The sequence below is a fragment of the Stomoxys calcitrans genome, chromosome 4 (genome assembly GCF_963082655.1).
Source record: "Stomoxys calcitrans chromosome 4, idStoCalc2.1, whole genome shotgun sequence".
In the NCBI taxonomy this organism is placed as follows: domain Eukaryota; kingdom Metazoa; phylum Arthropoda; class Insecta; order Diptera; family Muscidae; genus Stomoxys; species Stomoxys calcitrans.
Window position 1 is genome coordinate 150,685,084 of NC_081555.1, and position 23,632 is coordinate 150,708,715.

The 23,632-nt window shown below is 38.3% G+C and overlaps 1 protein-coding gene across 14 annotated transcripts in view; it reads left to right on the forward strand.

Moving 5' to 3' along the window:
• Nucleotides 1-3,745: 3,745 nt before the first annotated feature.
• Nucleotides 3,746-23,632, forward strand: part of LOC106083856 (proton channel OtopLc) — a 195,136-nt gene continuing 175,249 nt past the window's right edge. For 11 of the 14 annotated variants that reach the window (XM_013247119.2, XM_013247124.2, XM_013247126.2 and 8 more), the window contains exon 1: nt 3,746-5,197. The gene's annotated coding sequence lies outside the window, so the exon portion shown is untranslated. The remainder of the gene's footprint in view (nt 5,198-23,632) is intronic. The other 3 variants (XM_013247129.2, XM_059368369.1, XM_059368370.1) reach the window with 1 other exon arrangement.

A 23,632-nucleotide genomic window follows, 5' to 3' on the forward strand; every position in this document is an offset into this window, starting at 1 on the left:
GCGTGTGTGTGTTCAGAGAGGAACTGCAAGAAATGAGTGGAAATAAATGGGGTGTATCGTGGAACATTTGTACAATCAACATAAACATTGTTTCCATTTCATATTGCATTTGGTCTTTGTTATTGTTTCTTTCGTGTTTCATTTCTCGGTGTTTATGAACATGTCACTTTACGCCAACACCAACTTGGTAGCAAATGTGCTTACCCACCCCCATTGATAGCAGGGAAAAGCAAAGACACTAACTTAAGGGGAAGAGTTGCCCTATGTAAAATAGTTGAGTTAATTTGCCAAGGGTGATTTGATGGTAAAGTGCGGAACACGAAAAAGTGCCAATTCTTTAGAATGATGATACATATTGCGGTCAGAATATGTTAAGTTGGATCAGCTTTTCGAATCAATTCAATAATTGAAAATGACAAGACCAGCCGTTCAAAAATGCTATAATTTTGTCAACGTCCTCAATAGGTGGCTCAAAATACTTATTAATATCTCATACCCAGAATGCCCATTGTGGCGCAGATATTGCCATGTCCGCCTCCAATCATGACGAGAACATTATGGTCACCGTCATATAGTCCTTCCCTAATGCTGGCGACATATGTGAGTTATTCAGTCATGTAAAACTCTGTACGAAGTGGACTCGGCAAAAAAAGAGGTGGTCCCTTATCCCTTGTTTATATCGCTATAAACAGACTGCTGTCCATCTTATGTGTGTCCATCTTGTTCCCCACAAAGAAATGAAGAAAAAATCTTTGTGAACAGGAGGGCTAACGCATTAAATGAGCAACTCTAGATCTAAGAGAATGAATGAGTCAAGTCTCAGAATAAGTTTTTGTAACACTGACGCAAAAGTTTTAGAAAAGGCAGTATGTTACACAGACACGCTGGGACACATTTAGTCCATGGTGATGTCACAGGAACAAAGTCTTTGGAAAGAACTGAACCCACAAACCTTGCACTGGTAATCTGTTATTGGGGAACCGTTAGTAAAATAAAAAATTGTTATAGCAGAACATCTGCTTTTGAAAGAACGGTATTGTCATGGTAAATTAGTCTTGATTTTACCTCATCTAAAATACGAATTAGAGACTTATCACTTCCAGGGGGACGCCACAGTGCTGAGTTATTTCACCGCTGTTGCGGATTGTTTTTGTCGATGGTATTCCGTTAAGACTCGAAGCGTCGAGCTATGCGCTTATGCTGACAACCTAGCAAATTCGTAGATACTTTATTGATTTCATCGACTTCGCCTTCGGTGTTGTGAACCGTGGGATACTCTGTGCGGCTGAATAGCAATGCTTCACTCAGAGACATTTTTAAGTAAAACAGCAGAAAATTTACTGAAAATGGGACAGCAGTAATTTGTTGCTAAAATAGCAAACATTTTCTGCTGGTTTAAAATTTGAAAATTTATTAAAGCTCAAAAAATCTTAAATATTTGAAACATTTTTATATTCCATCATAAAATTTTTAATTTAATATTAGCAGATAGTATTTGCTGATATCAGCAGACTGATTTGAAGACTGCGTTTGTTTTTTTTTCATACTGGAGAAAAGTACCTGAAATAAGACTTGGAGCTATAGATATACGCTTAATTCCTTAGGCTGATTCCGCACAGGAAAACTGTACTGGGCTTGAGGGTATGGAAGGGTTTCGTGCTAAAGGCTGGTAGCAAGCAGCAGAATTTACCCTCACCCGGAGTTCAGAAAGCTAGCTTTGAATCCGATTTACTGCGACTTTTACCCTCGGGACGGTGTCTTTCAAACTCCTCTCCCCTGGACAGCATATGAGGTTTACGACCCAGGTTGATGTACTATCTATCTCGAAGGTAATGCGACCTGTTTGCCGTATAGTTGCCATGTTTTGTGATCTGTGGAGAGTTTATATTGCATATGCGAGATTTGGATAGGGTAAAATGGTGGTGATCGGTCATAACGCCCAGGGGATATTAATTCCAAAACCATTTTTGGACGTTATAACCTACCCTAATGCACTCACAACGCCCAAAATTTGTTTGAGCATTGTGACCGACCAAAAAGCGGTCAGAACGCCCAGTGGGCTTTATGACCTCTTTTGTATTTAAAATAATAAAACCATTTTCTAATATTTCTATGAAAATTCACAACGTCTAATATTTTTCGGCTTTTAGTCATCTTTGTTGGGAGTTATGTCCGCCTGCATGTAAATCACAACACCCTCTAAAGCGGATTTAACGCCAATAAAAATTCGGCCTTTTGTCCATTGGGCATTAGGATCGGTAACCGAAAAGGGTGGCCTGAGGATTTATAAGTGATTTCGTGAGTACTATTGCGACCAGATCCTTGTAGGTGTTGTTGGGGGTCAGGACACCAACAAGAATATATTCCGATATATATTCTGAATCGGTCGAAAGATACAAAATTTATTGGCCAAATATAACAGTTCACACGACGAGGCTATGGCCGACTTTCAGACTGACTACATAACGTTGGCCGTTGTCAGTGTTGTCAGATTATGGAAAATTTCCTCAAACAGGGGATTTTTTTTCGTGATTGGGGAAAAAAATTTCCGAACGCTTAAAGCTAGGCACTTGAAAATTTGCACAGACAATTAATATAGATGTAGGTGGTTGGGGATCGGAAATGGGACATATCGGTTCAGATTTGGATATAGTTCCCATATAAACCGATCTCTCAATTTGACTTCTTAAGCCACTGCAAACCGTAATTTTTGTCCGATTGGCTGAAAGTTCGCACGTAGTGTTCTGTTATGACTTTGAACAACTGTGATAAGTACGGTCGAAATTGGTTTATAACCTGATATAGCTCCCGATTCGACTTCTTGAACTGCTGGAAGGAGAATTTTTTTCCGATTTGGCTAAGTGCGGTTGAAATTGATTTGTAACCTGATATAGCTCCCATATAAACCGATCTCCCGATTCGACTTTTGGAACCTTTACAAACCGCCATTTTTGTCCGATTTGCATGTAGTGTTCTGTTATGACTTCCAACAACTCTACCAAGTACGGTCCAAATCGGTCTATAACCTGATACAGCTCCTACATAAACCGATCTCCCGATTTGATCTTGAGACCCTGGATGCCGCATTTTATGTCCGATTTGGCTAATATATTGCACACAGTGTTTTGCTATGACTTCCAACACCTGTGCTGAGTACGGTCAAAATTGGTCTATAACCTGATATAGCTCCCATATAAACCGGTCTCTCGATTATCCTTGTTCGGTTCCTAGAAGCTTTAATTTTTGCTGGTTTGACAAAAATTCGTGTCCTTCAATGAAATTTATTTTGTATACATTTTTAGCAGAATCCATGGTGATGGGTTCCCAAGAATCGGCCCGGGCGAACTTATCGCGCTTTTACTTGTTAAGATTCACTTGGTTAACTTAGCCATTCCCCCTTTTAACTATTCTATCAAGGCTTGGCAACCCTCGACAATAATTTGGAGTTGAGTGCGTTGTTTGTGTTGATGATGCTACATTACGATATGCAGCGTAATACGATAAATGTGACGATAGGGCAGCACTCACTACCGTACAATGGCAGAGCAGCAAAATCTCTGCCCGCACAACCAACTACCGTGTGTGAGCGGCGCTTTGTTATTGTTTTTTGTTTTTGTATTTTCCACCCATAGCCCCCATGGCACATAGTGTTATGTATGCGACTACGCTCTACGCTCTGTTGGCATTGCTACTGATGTTTGGTTGGTTCTCTGCCATAAGCATTGGCTTGATGGCTGTCTGTTGGCGGTAGTTCCAATCAGTCTGAAACGAATTGTTGTGAACGATGGAAGAAAATAAAAACGTTTGAAAAAAATTTGGTGTAGAACGTTGAGACAGACATCATAGTGACCGTTTATTTGTGTGTGTAGTAAATCAAATCAGAATATAGAGTCCGAATCAGTGGTGTTTGCTGGTGAGAATTGTGTTGTGGCTTGGTAGTGCAAAAAAGGAAATAGTGAAGTCTGCCAGGAAGTTACTAAAAGAGAGAGTGAATAAATGTGCTAAATATTTAATAAAAAGGAATTGGAGTTACATTGAAAATATAGAAAAGAAAAACATATCAAAAAAGAGTTTCTGACAAAACCAAAGTTTATATCAAAATTGTTGTAATACTATTTAACAAAAAAAAAAAAAAGCCCCAAGTGCCATAGTTGCCAGAGAAGTCTGCCTATAAAACAAAAGTATTTTTTGCATCTTTAAAACAAAAATTAAATAAAAAAAACAAAATCCTTTCGCTTTTGCTGAGCCATACAAAAGTAGCCATAATTGACTCTTTAATCAAACCCTAAACAAAATCAAAGTCCTTTGTGTCTACAAAATAACGGCTACTCACACCTTTGTTTGTTCGCCAAAGAGTAAAAGTATCAACAAACAAAACTAAAAATATACTGTTAATCATACACACACTCACACACACTGTCCTGTGTAAGCGCATACAAACACAGCGTGTCTAGGATGTTCACAAATCCATCATCTTCATCATTATCATCTCTACCTTTATAACTGGATGTCCTCACCTTGGCAGCAGGACTGACACACAGTGTGTTTGTTGTTGCTATTCAAAGTGAAGTACCAAAAATAAACAACAGCAAAAAATTGAGATTTTATAGCAACAGTGTTTGGTGGATAGGAATAGAAAGAAATACCAAAACAAACGCAAACAACAACTACCACCCTCATAAAAGTTTGCTTGTTAACGAGGAGAAAAAACTGAATTAAGGAAAGTAGACATAAAAAAGGATACAAAATTTCCCCTTGTATAAAATTGTTTGCCTTGCTATTAAATCATAAGTGTTGGCACCTTTCCCCCCCTTAACGAAATCATCACTGCCAAAAATTCATATCGAAATTGGTAGTAAATTATCGATTAAAAAAAAAAAACAACCAAACAACAACCTCGTTAAATTGTTTGCAATTGATTGATTGATTTCGTGCTGGTTGATTAAATCCAAGTGCGTGTGTATGTAATCGGCTAAATTTCGGTTTGACAATAATTAAGTCATACTTAAGCTTGAATTCATCAACCTAAAGTGGATGAAATTAATTGTGGACTTTTTTCAAGTACAATACATCAAAGTCATCATTGTCGTGCTAAAGAAGCTCATCGTGACAACCATATAAGCGAGACTGCCTCAATCTATTTGGACAATACAACTCTACACACCTAAGATTATTAACTGGTTATCAAAACAATAAAGTAAGTAGTTTCTTTTATTAAGACATTTTTACCATATAGCGAAAGAGAATGTTTTGGATTTTTTAATAAAAGAGATTTTTTTTTTAAATTATGTAAATCAATTGGCAGTGGTTTAGAACAAGGGCCATCATTAGATATTGTGAAATCCTCGTTACAACAAATCGAATTTAAAATATGCGAATTCTAAAATACATAATTATGTAAAATATTGTCCAACTGGCTGGAACCAGAACCATTCCGAAATATTGTTTAATATTCTTTACTAAAGCTTGTTGAAGCAAGTATTTGAAATATTTCATTGGTATTCATAAAATTATAAATTTTTGTTAAAAAGTTGTTTGACAAGCCTAGTAGCAATCATCTTCCCCTTTAGTTCTAATAAGAAATTTCTATCAGTTTTGGTTGTTTATGAATAATTTTTGAAAGCCTATTTCAAAGCTGTTTATAATAAAAAAAATCTTAATCAGAAAATATTTTTACAGCGGTAAAATTGCATATACGGCCTTTCTTATATAAGTTGTAAGAAAGGAAAAAAAAACAAGTAAAAAGGCGTTAAATTCGGCCGGGCCCAACTTTGGATACCCACCACCTCGGGTATGTATGTAAACCAACTTTCGTCAAAATCCGGTGATCCGTCAAAATGCATACCTTAAGCCCCATGGCAGCTATATCGCAATATGTTCCGATTTGGGACAACTATTAATAAGCAAAAATTCATCGTCCAATTGTGTACAACAAACTACTGATCTTTTTAGTAGCTATATTTAAAAATAAACCGATCTAAACCATAAACGATACGGACATCGAAAAGCCTAACATAAGTCACTGTGTCATAAATGTGCCTTTTATGGGGTCAAGACTTTAAATAGAGGTCGGTCTATATGGAAGCTATATCCAAGTCTGAACGGAATTGGGCCAAATTGGCCGAAATATGTCGATGGGCCAAACGCAACTAACTGTCCTAAATTTTAGGAAAATCCGTCAATCAATGCGCCTTAAATCGAGAGGTCGGTCTATATGGCAGCTATATCCAAATCTAGACCGATCTGGGCCACATTGAAGAAGGGTGTCGATGGGCCTAACGCAACTAACTGTCCTAAATTTTAGCAAAATCGGATAATAAATGCGCCTTTTATAAGCCCAATACCTAAAATCGAGAGATCGGTATATATGGCAGCTATATCCAAATCTGGACCGATCTGAACCAAATCGAAGAAGAATTTTGAAGGGCCTAAAAAAACTGACTGTCCCAAATTTCGGCGACAACGGACAATCAATTCGTCTTTTATAAGCCCAATACCTTAAATCGAGCGATCGGTCTATATGGCAGCTATATCCAAATCTGGACCGATCTGTGCCATATTGCAGTAAGATATCGAAGGGCCTAACACAACTCACTGTCCCAAATTTCGCCGATATTGGACAATAAATGCGCCCTTTATGGGCCCAAAACCTTAAATCGAGAGATCGGTCTATATGGCGGCTTTTCCAAATCTGGGCCAAATTGAAACAAAATCGAATAATAAATGTGGCTTTTATGAGCCTAAGACCCTAAATCGTCGGATCGGTCTATATGGCAGCTATATCCAAATCGGAACCGATCTGGGCCAAATTGAAGAAGGAGGTCGAGTGGCCTAACACAACTCACTGTGGCTTTTATGGGTCTAATACCCTAAATCCGCAGGTCGGTGTATATGGGGGCTATATTAAGATATATTCCGATTTAGCCCTTCTACTTCTTCATTCCATTTGGTATACATCGAAATATCCATATCCGACCCTACAAGGTATATACATATATTTGTGATCATCGCAAAATTCTAAGACGATTTATCGATGTCCGTGTGTCCGTCAGTTGTAATCACGCTACAGTCTTAAAAATTTAGGTATTTAGCTGAAATTTTGCACCGACTAGTATTTCTTTCATACGCAGGTTAAATTCTGGAATAATTCAGATAATTCAGACTATATCAAGTCATTGTTCAATTTTGTAGGACAAAATATTGGTCTTTTTGGGAGCCATATTTAAATATAGACCGATCCAAGACCTTAAATCGAGAGATCGGTTTATATGGCAGCTATATCCAAATCTAGACCGATCTGGGCCAGATTGAACTGGGATTTGGACTGTCCTAACACAACTTGCTGTCCCAAATTTCAGCAAAATCTGATAATAAATGTGGCTTTTATGAGCTTAAGACCCTAAATCGGAGGATCGGTCTATATGGGGGCTATATCAAGATATAGTCCGATTTAGCCCATCTTCGAACTTAACCTGCTTATCGACAAAAAAGAATCTGTGCAAAGTTTCAGCTCAATATCTCTATTTTTAAAGACTGTAGCGTGATTTCAACAGACAGACCGACAGACTCACGGGCATGTTAGGTCGTCTTAGATTTTTACGCTGATCAAAAATATATATACTTTATGGGGTCAGAAATGGATATTTCGATGTGTTGTAAACGGAATGACAAAATGAATATACCCCCATCCTTCGGTGGTGGGTATAAAAATACATAAAGAGCATATTTCACAAATACCATCACAATTTCATTTTTGACATCGCTGGTCTAAAACCTTAAATCGGGAGATCGGTATATATGGCAGCTATATCTAAATCTGGACCGATCTCGCCCTTATTGAACAATATGTCGATGAGCCTAATACAACTCGCCACACCAAATTTCAGCGAAATCGGACAAACACTGCACCTATTATGAGCCCAAGACCTTAAATCGAGATATCTATTGTACTTATATGACAGCTATATCCAAGTCTGGGCCAAATAAACCAGAATGTTGGGATCAATACCCTAAATCGAGAGATCGGTCTATATAGCAGCTATAGGGCATAAAATTGAAACGGACATCACTCATTGATTTGTGAGAAGTTTGGCCCAGTTCCTTGAAGGAATGTTCAAGGGCAAAATTGCATTTGTATCCCCAGAAAAAAATGCGCTTTTCTAGGTCTAACACAACTTACTGTCCAAAATTTAAGCGAAATCGGATAATACATGTAGCTTTAAAGGGCCTTAGGTCTTAAATCGGCAGATCCGTCTATATGGGGGCTATATCAAGAGATAGTCCGATATAACCGATATTCGAACTTAACCTGCCTATGGACAAATAAGAAACTGTGCAAAGCTTCAGTTCAATATCTCTACTTATATTCTTGATCGTCTTGACATTTTGAGCCGATAAAGCCATGTACGTCCGTCCGTCCATCTGTTGCAATCACGATAGCGGTCGAACGCGTAACGCTACCCGCTTGAAAGTTTCCATATACTTCTCATTGACGTAGATCATTGGGGATTGCAACTGGGCCATATCGATTCAGATATGTATTTAGCTCCCATATAAACGATCTCCCGATTTGACTTCTTGGGCCCCTGGAAGCCACAATTTATGCCCGATTTGGATGAAATTTTGCATGTGGTGTTCTTTTATGACTTCCAACAACTGAGTCCAGTACTACCTGTATCGGTATATGACCTGGTATAGCTCCCATATAAACCAATTTCCCGATTTGACTTCTTGAGCCTCTGGATGCCACAATTTATGCCCGATTTGGCTGAAATTTTACATGTGATGGTCCATAATGACTTCCAACATCTGCGTCAAATACGGCCCAAATCGGTTTATAACCTGATATAGCTCCCATATAAACCGATCTCCCGATTTGACTTCTTGAGCCTCTGGAAGCCGCAATTTTTATACGATTTGGCTGAAATTTTGCATATGGTGTTCTGCTTTGACTTTTAATATCTGCGTCAAATACGGTCCAAATCGGTCCATAACCTAATATAGCTCCCATGTAAACCGATCTCCCGATTTGACTTCTTGAGTCTCTGGAAGCAGCAATTTTTGTCCAATTTGGCTGATATGTTTCATGTAGTGTTTTTTTTTGTGACTTCCAACAACCGTGTCTAGTATGGCCTGAATCGGTCTATCACCTGATATAGCTGCCATATAAACCGATCAACCGATTTGACTTGTTGAGCTCTTACAAACCGCAATGTTTGTCCCATTTAGCTGAAATTTGCATGCGGTGTTCTGTTACGACTTTCAACAACTGTGCCAAATACGTTCCAAATCGGTCTATAACCTGATTTAGCTCCCATGTAAACCGGTCTCTCGATCATCCTTGTTCGATTCCTAGAAGCTTAAATTTTTGCTGGTTTGACAGAAGTTTGATACGTAGTATTAAATTATGCCCTTCAACTAAATTTATGTTGTATAAATATTTACCAGAATCCGTGGTGGTGGATTCCCAAAATTCGGTCCCGCCTAACTTAGCACGCTTTAACTTGTTATTTGTTGCTTTATAGATAGGTTTCCCCATTGAACTTCTTGGCATATGTTCTACTCAAATTTCGTTTAAATTTGATATAGTAGAGCATCAGGCAGCAGTTGCTGATGGGTTACCAACTTAACTATTTAATACCGGATACGCATGCTGATGGGGCCTAAGGTTGGGCTGGGCTGCTCAAAACAGGCTAGAAAAGCGCATTGCAAATGCAATTTTGCCCATAAACTGGGGCAAACTTCTCACAAATCAATGAGTGATGTCCGTTTCAATTTTAAGCTCAGTGATAAAGGACCTCCTTTTTATGGCTGAGTCTGAACGGCGTGCCGCAGAGAGGCACCTCTTTGGGGAGAAGTTTTTACATAGCAAAGTACCTCACAAATGTCGCCAGCATTGGGGGGGAACAATCACCGCTGAACAATTTTCTGATGTTCCTGCCAGGATTCGAACCCAGGCTTTCAGCGTCATAGGCGGACATGCTAACCTCTGCGCTACGGTGGCTTCCTGGGGATACTAGTTGCATAATTCGAAAATATGTAGTAAACTGCTTCATATTGTGAAATGAAATACTATAAGTAAACGTTTTATAAGGAGTGCCCATTTTCGGAAACATCTGCGAAAGTTCCTTTTCTTCTCATTTGAGTGGTATTGAAGTTTAAGGAGGGCGACTTCAGTTCTTAGTCAATTTTTTCGATCTTATTTACAAAATAATATCGTAAATTTTATTGTGCTCTATAAAATGATTTTTGTCTAGACTTTAATTGGTGTTATGTTTTTAATTCATATGCGATGCGAATGAAGATAAATGAATGAAACTGCATACAGCAGCATTCAATTGACTTTCACTTTAGTTTTCATTTAACATTTTGTTCACATCACAACGAAACTGAAAATCCCAATGTAATACTTAAATCTAAGATGTGTTGCTATTGACATAAAATTTTTTTATAGCTTCTAATTCAGCATCAGCACTTAGCAAGTCACTTCGAACACACACACACATACACACAATAGGCCCCTAATAGTTAGCGAATAGTTCATATTGAACTATTTTCAATTACTATACAATGAAGAAAGACGAAAACTGGAGCAACATGCCATTGCCACCCACTTGTAACTCCTCGAGGAATAAATATTTTTCTAAATGGATATTCAACTCCCATGTGGCTGAAATCTGGGCTAAACGAAAGAAAAAAGTCTGCCTCTGACATTTGATGGAGAAAAATAATGGAAGGAATCTGGGTACATGTGGTGGATCCATTGCAATGGGTAGTATAGTGCCATGGTGCAATTCTTTTGTGTGGCGAGAGAGACATAATTCTATGACTGAATTCACAATTACTGCACCAGCTCTCGATGGGTTGGGGTCGAATGACAGTCGTCATAGTCGTTGTAGTCTTTTGCATTCCCTTCTCATTCTTGTCAACGGCATCAACATCATCTTTAGGTGGTTCCTAATACATTTCCATTATTTCCGACAATGGCAATAGAATGTGAGCAACATGAAGCTGGAAAAAAACAACAAAACGAAACCACTCTTAAATAAACTGCACAGCAAAACTAGGTTCTAAAACCGCGGGGGACTGACTGACGAACGAATGGATCCGTAAGGCAAACCAGCCGAAGGAAATATAAAGGCCATGCCATTTTCGATTTGCATATGAAATGTTCCGTTGTTGTCCATCCACAATGCTAACGAAAGGGAGCAGAGCCAAACAGGAGAAAACAAAAGGCCTTAGGAAATAAGTGAACGTTGTTATTTCTTTCTATTGTACAATCGTTCGCTTTTCACCCCCTTACACAGTTTTCAAAGAATTCGAACTAATTTAAATATTAGACTATTTTTCCATCTCTTTTTATACCCTCCACCATAAGATGGGGGGTATACTAATTTCGTCATTCTGTTTGTAACTACTCGAAATATTCGTCTGAGACCCCATAAAGTATATATATTCTTGATCGTCGTGAAATTTTATGTCGATCTAGCCATGTCCGTCCGTCTGTCCGTCCGTCCGTCCGTCCGTCCGTCCGTCCGTCCGTCCGTCCGTCCGTCCGTCCGTCTGTCTGTCGAAAGCACGCTAACTTCCGAGGGAGTAAAGCTAGCCGCTTGAAATTTTGCACAAATACTTCTTATTAGTGTAGGTCGGTTGGTATTGTAAATGGGCCATATCGGTCCATGTTTTGATATAGCTGCCATATAAACCGATCTTGGGTCTTGACTTCTTGAGCCTCTAGAGTGCGCAATTCTTATCCGATTGGGATGAAATTTTGCACGACGTGTTTTGTTATGACATCCAACAACTGTGATAAGTATGGTTCAAATCGGTCTATAACCTGATATAGCTGCCATATAAACCGATCTTGGGTCTTGACTTCTTGAGCGTCTAGAGTGCGCAATTCTTATCCGATTGGAATGAAATTTTGCACGACGTGTTTTGTTATGACATCCAACAACTGTGCCAAGTATGGTTCAAATCGGTCCATAACCTGATATAGCTGCCATATAAACCGATCTTGGGTCTTGACTTCTTGAGCCTCTAGAGTGCGCAATTCTTATCCGATTGGAATGAAATTTTGCACGACGTGTTTCGTTATTATATCCAACAACTGTGCCAAATATGGTTCAAATCGGTTCATAACCTGATATAGCTGCCATATAAACCGATCTGGGATCTTGACTTCTGGAACCTCTAGAGGTCGCTATTATTATCCGATTTGCCTGAAATTTTGTACGACGGATTCTCTCATGACCATTAACATACGTGTTTATTATGGTCTGAATCGGTTTATAGCCTGATATAGCTCCCATATAAATCGATCTCTCTATTTAACTTCTTGAGCCCACAAAGGGCGCAATTCTTATTCGAATTGGCTGACATTTTACACAGGTCTCCAACATATAATTTAATTGTGGTCCAAACCGGACCATATCTTGATATCGCTCTAATAGCAGAGCAAATCTTTTCTTATATACTCTTTTTGCCTAAGAAGAGATGCCGGGAAAAGAACTCGACATATGCGATCCATGGTGGAGGGTATATAAGATTCGGCCCGGCCGAACTTAGCACGCTTTTACTTGTTTTTGAGTAAAACATTTTTTATTATGTTTTGTAGTTTGCTATAGTAGTAGTCAAGAGAATTGAAATCAGTAGACAGCATCTGGGTTTATTTACAAAATGAAATTGGGTTTCCCCTTTTTTTTTGGAGACACATGGGAAAAGTAAGAAAAAAATGCGATAATTTGTTGAAGTGTCTGTTGTTTGCCTATATTTTTTACAGAACTCTTTTAGAGGTAATAAATTTAAAACTTAACTTTAATTAGCAACTAATTTCATAAAACAATTTAATTGATTAAATCATGTCACAGGAAAATACTGTACACTCTTGAAAAAATAGCAAACACTGTCTGCTGAAGCAGTAGTTTTTGCTAATACAGCAGTAGTTCTGCAACTTCAGAGCAGCAGGCTTACTGCTGAAAATCTGTTGTTTGCTGAAAATGACTGCTGCTTATTTATGAAGGGTATGTTAGATGAAAAAATAAAATACAAATGTAAATGTGTGTCTCAATGGATGTTTCTAACCACCACTGAGTGAATACTTTCCATAATCGTTTCCCTTTAAATTTAGATACAAAAGGCCACTCATGTACGCATTAGTAGAGTAATAACAACAAATAAGAGCGGGCTGAATCTTATATACCCTCCACCATGGATCGCATTTGTCGAGTTCTATGCAAGAGATACTGCTCTTTTTAGGCAAGCAAAGATTTTTGAATAAGAACTGTAGTGCTATTGGAGCTACTGGGTTGCCCAAAAAGTAATTGCGGATTTTTCATATAGTCGGCGTTGACAAATTTTTTCACAGCTTGTGACTCTGCAATTGCATTCTTTCTTCTGTCAGTTATCAGCTGTTACTTTTAGCTTGCTTTAGATAAAAAGTGTAAAAAAAGTACATTTGATTAAAGTTCATTCTAAGTTTTATTAATATGCATTTACTTTCTTTTAAAAAATCCGTAATTACTTTTTGGGCAACCCAATATATCAAGTTATTGTCCGATTCAGACCATAAATTAATGCCGATCATTGTAGAAGTCATTGTGTAATATTTCAGTTCATCCGGATAAGAATTGCGCCTTGTAGGGGTTCAAGAAGCAAAATCGGGAGATCGGTTTATATGGGAGCTGTATCAAGCTATTGATTGATTCAGACCATATTAGACACGTATGTAGAAGGTCATGAGAGAAGCCGTTATACAAAATTTTTTCCAAATCGTATGAGAATTGCGCCCTCTAGAGGCTCAAGAAATCAAGATCCCAGATCGGTTTATATGACAGCTATATCAGGTTATAGACCGATTTACGCCATAGTTAGCACAGTTATTGGAAGTCATAACAAAACAACTCATGCAAAATTTCAGTCAAATCGGATGAGATTTGCGAGCTCTATGGGCTCAAGAAGTCAAGATCCAAGATCGGTATATATGACAGCTATACCAGATTATGAACCGATTTAAATCATACAAAACACAATAGTTGGAAGTGATACCAAAACTTCACGTGCAAAATTTCAATCAAATCGGTTTGAGAATTGCGTCTTCTAGAGCCTCAAGAAGTCAAGATCGGTTTTTATGACAGCTATACCAAAATATGGACCGATTTGAACTATACTTAGCGCAGTTGTTGGAAGTGATACCAAAACATCACGTGCAAAACTTCAGTCAAATCGGACGAGAATTACGCCCTCTACAGGCTCAAGAAGTCAATACCCAAGATCGGTTCACAAAATTCAATTCAAAGGGCTAGCTTTACTCCTTCGAAAGTTAGCGTGCTTTCGACAGACAGGCGGACGGACAGAGGGACAGACGGACGGACATGGCTAGATCGACTAAAAATGACATGGCGATCAAGAATATTTATACTTTATGGGGTCTCGGACGCATATCTCGAGGTGTCACCAACAGAATGACGAAATTAGTATACCCCCATCCTATGGTGGAGGGTATAAAAATGTCAGCTATGGTTATCCCCTCCTAAAGCTAGCGACATTGTAAAGGCATTGTACCACTTGGTATGGCAGCCATATAAAAATACTCCTCAAGGAGATGTCGGACTGCGGCACGCTGTTCGGACTCGGCTATAAAATGGAGCCCCCCCTTATCACTGAGCTTAAACTTGAATTGGATGGCATTCATCGATATGTGAGAATTTTGCACCGGTTCCTTAATGGAATGTTCATAGGCAAATTTTGCATTTCCAAATTGCCTTAAGAGATGTACCATATTTGGTGCATATGAACGAGCTATACCATCCACCATCCAAATTGAACAATGTGTGATTTTTGTCTCACCAAAACCTTGGGATGGTGTGTTTGGTTTTAAGTAACATCTAGGTTGAGGCAAACGAATACACATTGCATTTGAAAACAACCCATATATTGTATAGCAAGCTGGAAAGGATCATGGGGTCGTTACTGAGGACAAGCGATCGTTACTAACGACAACAATACGGCTCAAGGAATATAAGAAAATTACCAGAGCGGAAAAACGTGTCTCCTGGAAGCTTTTCTGCGAACAGTTCGATAGCGTTAATGACGCAGCCAAGAAGAAAAAGTTTCTCTAAATACCCCATGTCCAAACTGAAACGTTAGTAGTGAAACGACACGGGAGTGAGAGCAGATACAATGGAAGACATCTTGAGGCTTTTGATGAAAACGCCTTTTCCTCAGGATATGACGGAACTCACGGAGATGTTGAATGAAGTCTTACCATAACAGAATTTATGGTAAAGGAATCCTGGAGGAGTTTCAAACCATTTATGTTACCCGGATCTGATGGAATATTTCCAGCGTTACTACAGAAAGAGGCAGACTATCTGGCGCCCCACCTGGCTAATATTTTCACAGCGTGCCTGGAACATGCATATACTCTGAAAGCCCGGAAGGAGGCAAGGCTAGTATTTATACCTAAGCCTGGCAAGGCATGTTATGTGACATCAAAAGCCTACAGACCTATAAGCCTTATGTCCTTTCTACTCAAAACCATGGAACGTATTGTGGATACCATGATAAATAGTAGGACATCCAGCGAACTGTTCAATTAGGGGCAGCATACCTATGTCAAGAGAAGGTCGGTAAAGACTGCCCTGAACCAAATTGTGCATAAAATAGAAAAATTCTTCGAGGTCTTGGGCCTATAACCGATTTCGCCGAAATTTGGTACAGTGAGTTGTGTGAGGTCCTTCGACATCCTTCTTCAATTTGGTTCGAATCGCCGCAGATTTGGATATAGCTGCCATATAAATCGATCTCTCAATTTAATGTCCTGGGCCCAAAAAAGGCGCATTTATTGGCCGATTTCGTCGAAATTTGGGACTGGGAATTTTTTCACGTCGGTTCAGATCGGTCTATAGCTGGCATATTGACCGATCTCTTGATTTAAGGCCTTGGGCCCATAAATGGCACATTTATTTTCCGATTTTGCCGAAATTTGGAACAGTGAGTTGTGTTAAGAATTTTGACATCTTTTTTTCAATTTCGTTCAGATCGGTCCAGATTTGGATATAGCTGCGATATATACCGATCTCTCGATGTAAGGTCTTGGTCCCATAAAAGGCGCATTTATTGTCCGATCTTGCTGAAATTTGGTACAGTGCGCTGTGTTGACCCCATCGACATCCTGTTTTAATTTGGCCCAGATCGGTCCAGAATTGGATATAGATGCCTTATATACCGATCTCTCGATTTAAAACCTTGGCCCTATTAAAAGCGCATTTATTATCCGGGTGCATAAATAATGCATTTTTCACCATATTATGACGAAAGGTGGTTTACATATACCTCTGTACTTGTTTACTGTTCTTTGTTTCTTCAGAGTAATTGGTTAGTTCTCCGGTGCAGAATTTGGCCCAGACCCCCCAACTGCATGGGTTATGTGGGAGCGTATATGTACTTCTTGATATCGCGAGCTTCTTGCATCAAGATCTGATGCTATCCCTGGGCTAGGAACAGACGCTAATGTTGGCCATTGGTTATTTAAAGGTGTCAATAATTCTCCTTTTCGGGTATCATAGGCCCTCAGAACAGAAGTAAGAGCCGGTGCCAATCCATCCACCACAAATCATATGCAGCTACTCCGCACAGATACGAAGCTTTTCACTATTCGCAATATAAGCTTCACGTGACGATGAACACCACACAAGTCGGAGCTTTAAGTTCCAGCCTGTGTGGTGCTCACAAGTATTCCATGTCGGCATTTACACCTTAAACAATTTTCGTCTTCGGGTCGATGTGGGTCCATCAAGTGTGTCAGCAGTTTCCAAGGATGAGTTACTAGTCCAGGGCATCAATTTTGTTTTTGTTGTTGAATAACCATGAAATATTTTGCATTTTGTGGCACATTTAGATGATGAAGAAATCAAGATTTTATAGACTTTACAGAACTTAGAACCGTTTATTCTTATCCATCATCCTTTACGGCAGTCATCAATGGGTACAAATTTTAATTTAGCATCAGTCAACACGTATTGTATTGAAGTTTAATGAAAATGAAATACCTCCAAATGTCATTAGGATTAGTTCCCTTATTTATCCACCGCAGTCTACTCTTCTCTTCCATGGCATTTTGATGTTCTGTCGAAATATGAATTCTGTCATTAAGTGCGCACCATTGTGAGTCACTCCAAAAACTTTTTTTGCTAGTTTTTCATTAAAACTTGAACACAAACTCTTTCCCAATTAGTAAAACGTAATGCGCTCTACAGCCATATATTGTAATTATTTGAACGTATTTTGAGTAAATGACTTTAAATTGCATCGTCACTTCCACTTTGAGATATGACATCATATTGTCATTCAATGGGTATTTGTCAACAATGATTTTTTAAATTTCATATTCGTAATGAGTAGAATGTCTTTATGCCACCAAAAAATAATAATTCCAAATTAATGAGAACCACTCTCTAGTATTTGTCGTTGTGAATAAATAAACATGCAATGCAGGAAACGAAAGTAAATAACGTACTACAAAAAATCTTAAGATGGAGTGCTAATTCATTAAATTATAAGAAGTATTGCTCACTTCAAATTAAAATGTTTTAAACAAATTAAAAATAAAAAAAATATATATATATATAAATAAAAATAATTGCAAATATATAACAAAAAGTTAAATCTTAAATCACAAATGATAATAAAAGTCTTTAAAATTTTTGCCTACTGCGTTAAAGATTTAATTATATTTAGTTTTTTTCTCATTGCCATGCTTTTGTCGCAATTTCTCCTATAGACAGAACACCAATCTTAAATCCCATAGAATTTAAGGCTTTATGTGCTATTGGTAATTTTTTTTTGAAACATAAATTTTTGCTAGAATATCGAATCTTTCAGCGTCCGGCTTAGCCATTGAATTGTGTAGTGTCGTGAAGTGTTGCAAGACACATGTTATGCTTGTTCGACATCCACATCCGACATTAACACATTGCTTGCTACTACAGAATCCTATCATCTATGGGTTGTGGGAACTTTTTTTATGTGTCCACATTAAATTGGGTTCTTTAACTATTCCATGTCGTAACGAAATACACATAAAAGAGGTCAAAGAAATCATTTTCCGAAAATTTTTCTCCATGGAGGCATTTGATGGTTATACACTTTGCCATTATTTGTGTGATGTTCTGCACTCTGTTTTTTTTTTGGTATGTCCGCTTTAATTTTTTACTTTTTTCCTGGGTGAGAAAATAACAAAAACAAGTAAAAAGAAGCACTGAAATGAAAGCCTCACATTTTTGCACTCTTTTTGTATGGCTGCCAAGTATGTTGGCTAGAGCACGTGCTTTGCAAGTTTTATAACTATTTTATGATTAGATGTGGATTTTTTAAAGATATTAACCCTCATGCAGAAAATGACTATATCGTAAAGAGCGACTAGGAAATATGTTGGAGATCAGCATATATCGGAATATGGGAGTACATGGTTCCCTTGAACATACAACACAGGCTTCCTTTGCACAAAAATTCTGGCCATAAGAAAGGAAAAATGTTTATTAATGTAACCAAAATCAATCAATCAATATCAATACAACTTCCAACAGATTTTAGAAGAAAAAAAGTCTGTCATTATACAAAAATACATGCGTTGAATTTAATATGATTCAAATACAACTTACCAACGCCAGGCTCTAGAAGCCATCACACCTAATGTGGTTAAAAGGTCTTCTTACCAAAGACTAAACCCGTCCCATAGTGGTTGATGTGTGTTGCTATCTCTGGCTTTCCTTTTCCATTTGCAAGGAAAATCTCCGATCCGAAAGAGAAACAAACAAAAAATGCTTGTTGCCAAAATTTGAGCTCTGCGGTTCAAATGGTGATCATCGCAGATTCATTTAAATCTGAAACGTGTTCGACCAAATTCAGTAGTCGAATGGTGGTTATAGAAAAAAGAAGAAAAAACGTTCGGCCGGTAAAAAAGTTCGGCCGGACCGAATCTTTAAAAACCACCATGGATTCTGCGTAAAATTGAGAAAAACAAAATTAGTTAGGCATAATTTTACACTATGTTCCAAAATTTCTGCCAAACCGTACAAAAATGAAAGCTTCTAGGAACCAAACAAGGATAATCGTGAGATAGGTTTATATGGGAGCTATATCAGGTTAAAAGCCGATTTAGATCGTACTTTGCATAGTTATTGGAAGTCGTAATAGAACACCACGAGCAAAATTTTAGCCAAATTTAGATGTGAAATCGGGAGGTTGGTTTATATGGCAGCTATATCAGGTTCTAGACCGATTTCCACCGTACTTTGCTCATTTATTGAAAGTCGTAACAGAACACCACACGCATAATTTTAGCTAAGTCGGATAAAAATTTACCTTTCCAGGGTCTCAAATGTCAAATCGGGGGATCGGTTTTTATGGGAGCTATATCAGGTTATAGACCGATATGGACTGTACTTGGCTGAGTTGTTGGAAGTCGTAACAGAACACTACATGCTAAATTTTAGCCAAATCGGAGAAATGTTACGGACTGCAGAGGCTCAAGATGTCAAATCGGGAGATCGGTTTATATGGGAGCTATATCAGGTTATAAACCGATTTAAACCGTATTTGGCATAATATAACAATTGCGGCTTCTAGGGGCTAAATATGTCAAATCGGAAGGTCGGTTAATAAGGGACTAGCTATACTCGGCCCGCTCCGCTGCGTCTTCATTAACACCATGCGAAAAATAAGTCTTTTTCTTAATACCATATGTATCTCCCCAGAACAATTTGTTCATCTACTCTCAAATACCATACCCTTTATATGTACCCCATATAGCCATGATTGGCAAATATTCCCATTTGGGGAGGAGTTTTGGAGTCTCATATTGTCAAGATCGTCCAAAATGTAAATTTGAGTGGGGTTCGGGTCGGTGCGGCCCCCTAGACACTTGGAAAAAATTTTTAATATTAAATTCGTACTCTAATCTCTCATACCTTTCCAAAAGTATGTGGCCTAATCTAGACATGAAGAGGTCTACCGCTTTGCTGTTATAGGCTAAAACAGACGTTTTAGTCATTGTGTCCGTCATGACAGGTCACTTTCTAATCGGAAAACATGCCGGCAGACTGAAGGTTTGCCAGCAACGACTTTTGCAGAATCGAAGAAGAAGAGGCAATAGAATACCTTCTGTGTGTGTGTCCCGCACTAGCAGTCAGAAGGAATTCCACTTTAGGTTCTCATTTCTTTGAGAACCTGTCTGATTTAGCGGATGTGAACGTTCGTAAGTTATTGGGCTTTTTAAAGCGATCTGGTTGGTTCAACGGTAGGAACTACAATAGAAGGCATCTTCCTTCTTCGGTTCCTTTGGTATCACAATGGACGAAAACGTCTAAGTGAATCTGATGGCAGACTGCCACTTAAACCTAACCCAACCTGGCCTTATCGGTTTACTTTATTTTTGGGTGTTACTTTGGTTAAGGGACAGAGTCCGCCCCCCTCCCTTCCGACATCAACAAATTATATAGCCTTTTGCTCCTTCTAGACCATATCCGTAATCTACTCCCTAATGCTGTCCCGATCCGCCCTCTCCTTCCAGTCCATCCTACATAATGTGCGAAAATTTCAAAAAAATCGGTTCAGCCGTTTTTGAGTCTATTCGAAACAAATTAGAATTCGAAGATGGGCTATATCGGACTATATCTTAATGAAGCTTCCTTATATAAAACGGCAGATTGTTTTAAGGACTTAGGCCCATCAAATCCACATTTATTATCCGATTTCGCTGAAATTTGGGACTGTGAGCTGTGTTAGGCCTCTCTACATTCTTGTTCAATTCGGCTCAGATCCCTCGATTTTGGATATAGCTACCATTTAGACCGTTCTCCCGATCTAAGGTCTTGGGCCATAAAAGGCGCATTTGTAGTCCGAGTTCACTGAATTTTGGGACAGTAAGTTATGTTGGGCCCCTCGATATTCTTGTTTGATTTGGCTTAGATCGGTGTAGATTTTAATAAAGCTTTCATATTGACCGATCTTTTTATTTAAGGTCATGTGTCCATAAAATTCGAGATTTTTAACCGATTTTGCTGAAATTAGGCACAATCAGTTGCGTTATGCCCCTCGACATTGGCACCGATTACGGTTAAGATCGGTTTTTATTTCGATATAACTGCCATATCTACCGATCTCTAATTTAAGGTATTGGGCCCATAATAGGCTCATTTTTTCATCCGATTTCGCTGATATGTAAGACAGCGAGTGACATTAGACCACTCAACATTCCAGTTCAATACAGACCAGATCGATGCAGATTTGCACGTTATTATTCGATTTTCTGAAATTTAACACAGTGGGCTGTGTTAGGCTCTTTGACATTCGTGTTTTTTATGGACCAGGTCGGTCTATATTTAGATATACTGATTTAAGATCTTAGATCTTTAAAAGCCACATTTATTGCCCGATTTCGCTGAAATTTGATACAGTTAACCCTGTTAAGCTCTTCAATATCCATGCCCTATATGATTTTTATCGGTCTATATTTGGATATAGGTGCCACATACATATACCGGTATCCAGATTTAAGTTTTTTGGTCCATAAAAGGCGCATTATTATACCCTCCATCCACCATAGGAAGGGAGTATACTAATATGGTCATTCTGTTTGTAACACCTCGAAGTATGCGTCTGAGACCCCATAAAGAATATATATTCTTGATCGTCATTTCATTTTAAGTCGATCTAGCCATGTCCGTCCGTCCGACCGTCCATCCGTCTGTCTGTCGAAAGCACGCTAACTTTCGAAGGAGTAAAGCTAGGCGCTTGAAATTTTGCACAAATACTTTTTATTAGTGTAGGTCAGTTAAGATTGTAAATGGGCCAAATCGGTTCATGTTTTGATATAGCTGCCGTAAAAGCCGATTTTGGGTCTTGACTTCTTGAGCCTTTAGAGGCCCAATTCTCGTCCGATTTGACTAAAATTTTGCACGTGGTGTTTTGGTAATACTTCCAACAACTGTACTAAGTATGGTTTACATCGGTTCATAACCTGATATAGTTGCCATATGGATCATTGTCTTCGTGAGCTTTTAAAGGGAGCGCAATGCTTATCCGATTCGGCCGTAATTTTGCACGTGGTGTTTTGGTATCACTTCGAACAACTGTGCTAAGTATGGTTCAAATCGGTCTAAAACCTAGTATAGCTGCTACATTAACCGATCTTAGGTCTTGACTTCTTTGGCCGCTAGAGGGCGCAATTCTCATCCGATTTGGGTGTAATTTTGCATGAGGTGTTTTGTTATCACTTTCAATAACTGTATAATAACTGCGGTGCAAATCGGTGCATAACCTGATATATCTGCCAAATAAACGTATCTGGGATCTTGACTTCTTGAGCCCCTAGAGGGCGCAATTCTGATCCGATTTATTGAAATCTTGTACTACGGCTTCTCCCATGACCAAACGTGTCCAATATGGTCTGAATCGATCTATAGCTTGTTTATCAATGAATTTAGTACAATGAGTTGGGTGAGACCTGGAGATAGTTGCAATGGGTTCATAAATTATGCATTTTTCATCGTATTATGATGAAAGGTGGTTATTATATATCCTAGGTGGTGGGTTTCCAAAGTTCTGCCCAGCCGAAATTAATACCTTTTTATTCGTATTAAAATTAGGACATTGGAACCCAAAAATGGCTAATTAGCTGCTAAAGTAAAATAAAAATTTTCTCCAAAATGATTTCAAAAATTTCAGATTTACTTGAGGAAAACCGATATTGGCCCCAATAAATGCATGAAAAAAGACTCCAAAAAGATATAAATTGGCCCCAAAATTTTTTTGGGCCCAATTTCTTGATATGTAATGAGTTTGCCCCTGTTCCTTAATGGAATGTTCATAGGCAAATATGCATTTGTCATTGAAACATTCTAGTTTTTGGCGAGTCATCAAACTTGGACAAGGTTTTGCATTATTTGGGAGTATTGATCTTTTGATTAATGCTGCACTGTATATTAGTGCATCACAAATTTTTCTTACTTAATCACAATTGAGTTCAGATTAGGTCGTCATATTGTCTGTATAATGAGAAAAGGTTTAATACAACTCTCTATGTCGAGTGGAACAGCATTTGCTACGTAAAGTTGGAACAACGAGTTGTATTATACCCATCAACATCAACATCCGCGTCAAGGACAATGGAAATTGCCCCAATTTTTGGAAATAGTGGTCATATAGACAATTCTCTCAGTTTAGTTATAACACTTCTCTTTCTATGCAATCTGACCTCCTAAGTTGTGTGCTTATAAGTAATCAATTTCAAGGTTAATTTGATGGGATTGAAAACACATAACAAAATGTTTTTTTTTTTTTTTAATTTTTGACTTGATTTTCTTTTACTTCCTATACAGCAAAACTTCACCCTTTTTCTCACACACTTTGTCAAGTTTCTATTGTTCCAATAAATTTATTGTTGACATTCTCTCAAAATTCACCAATTTTTGGTTTTCCAATCAGATATCCCAACATCCTTGGCATAACCATAAAATTTTGCAGTTTTCCTAGGCCAAAAATCTTCCCAAAGTTAATGGCCCTTGCGTGTCTTCTTAGGGTTTAGGCACGAAATGTGATGTTATCTAAATTCTTTCAACTTTCAAAGACA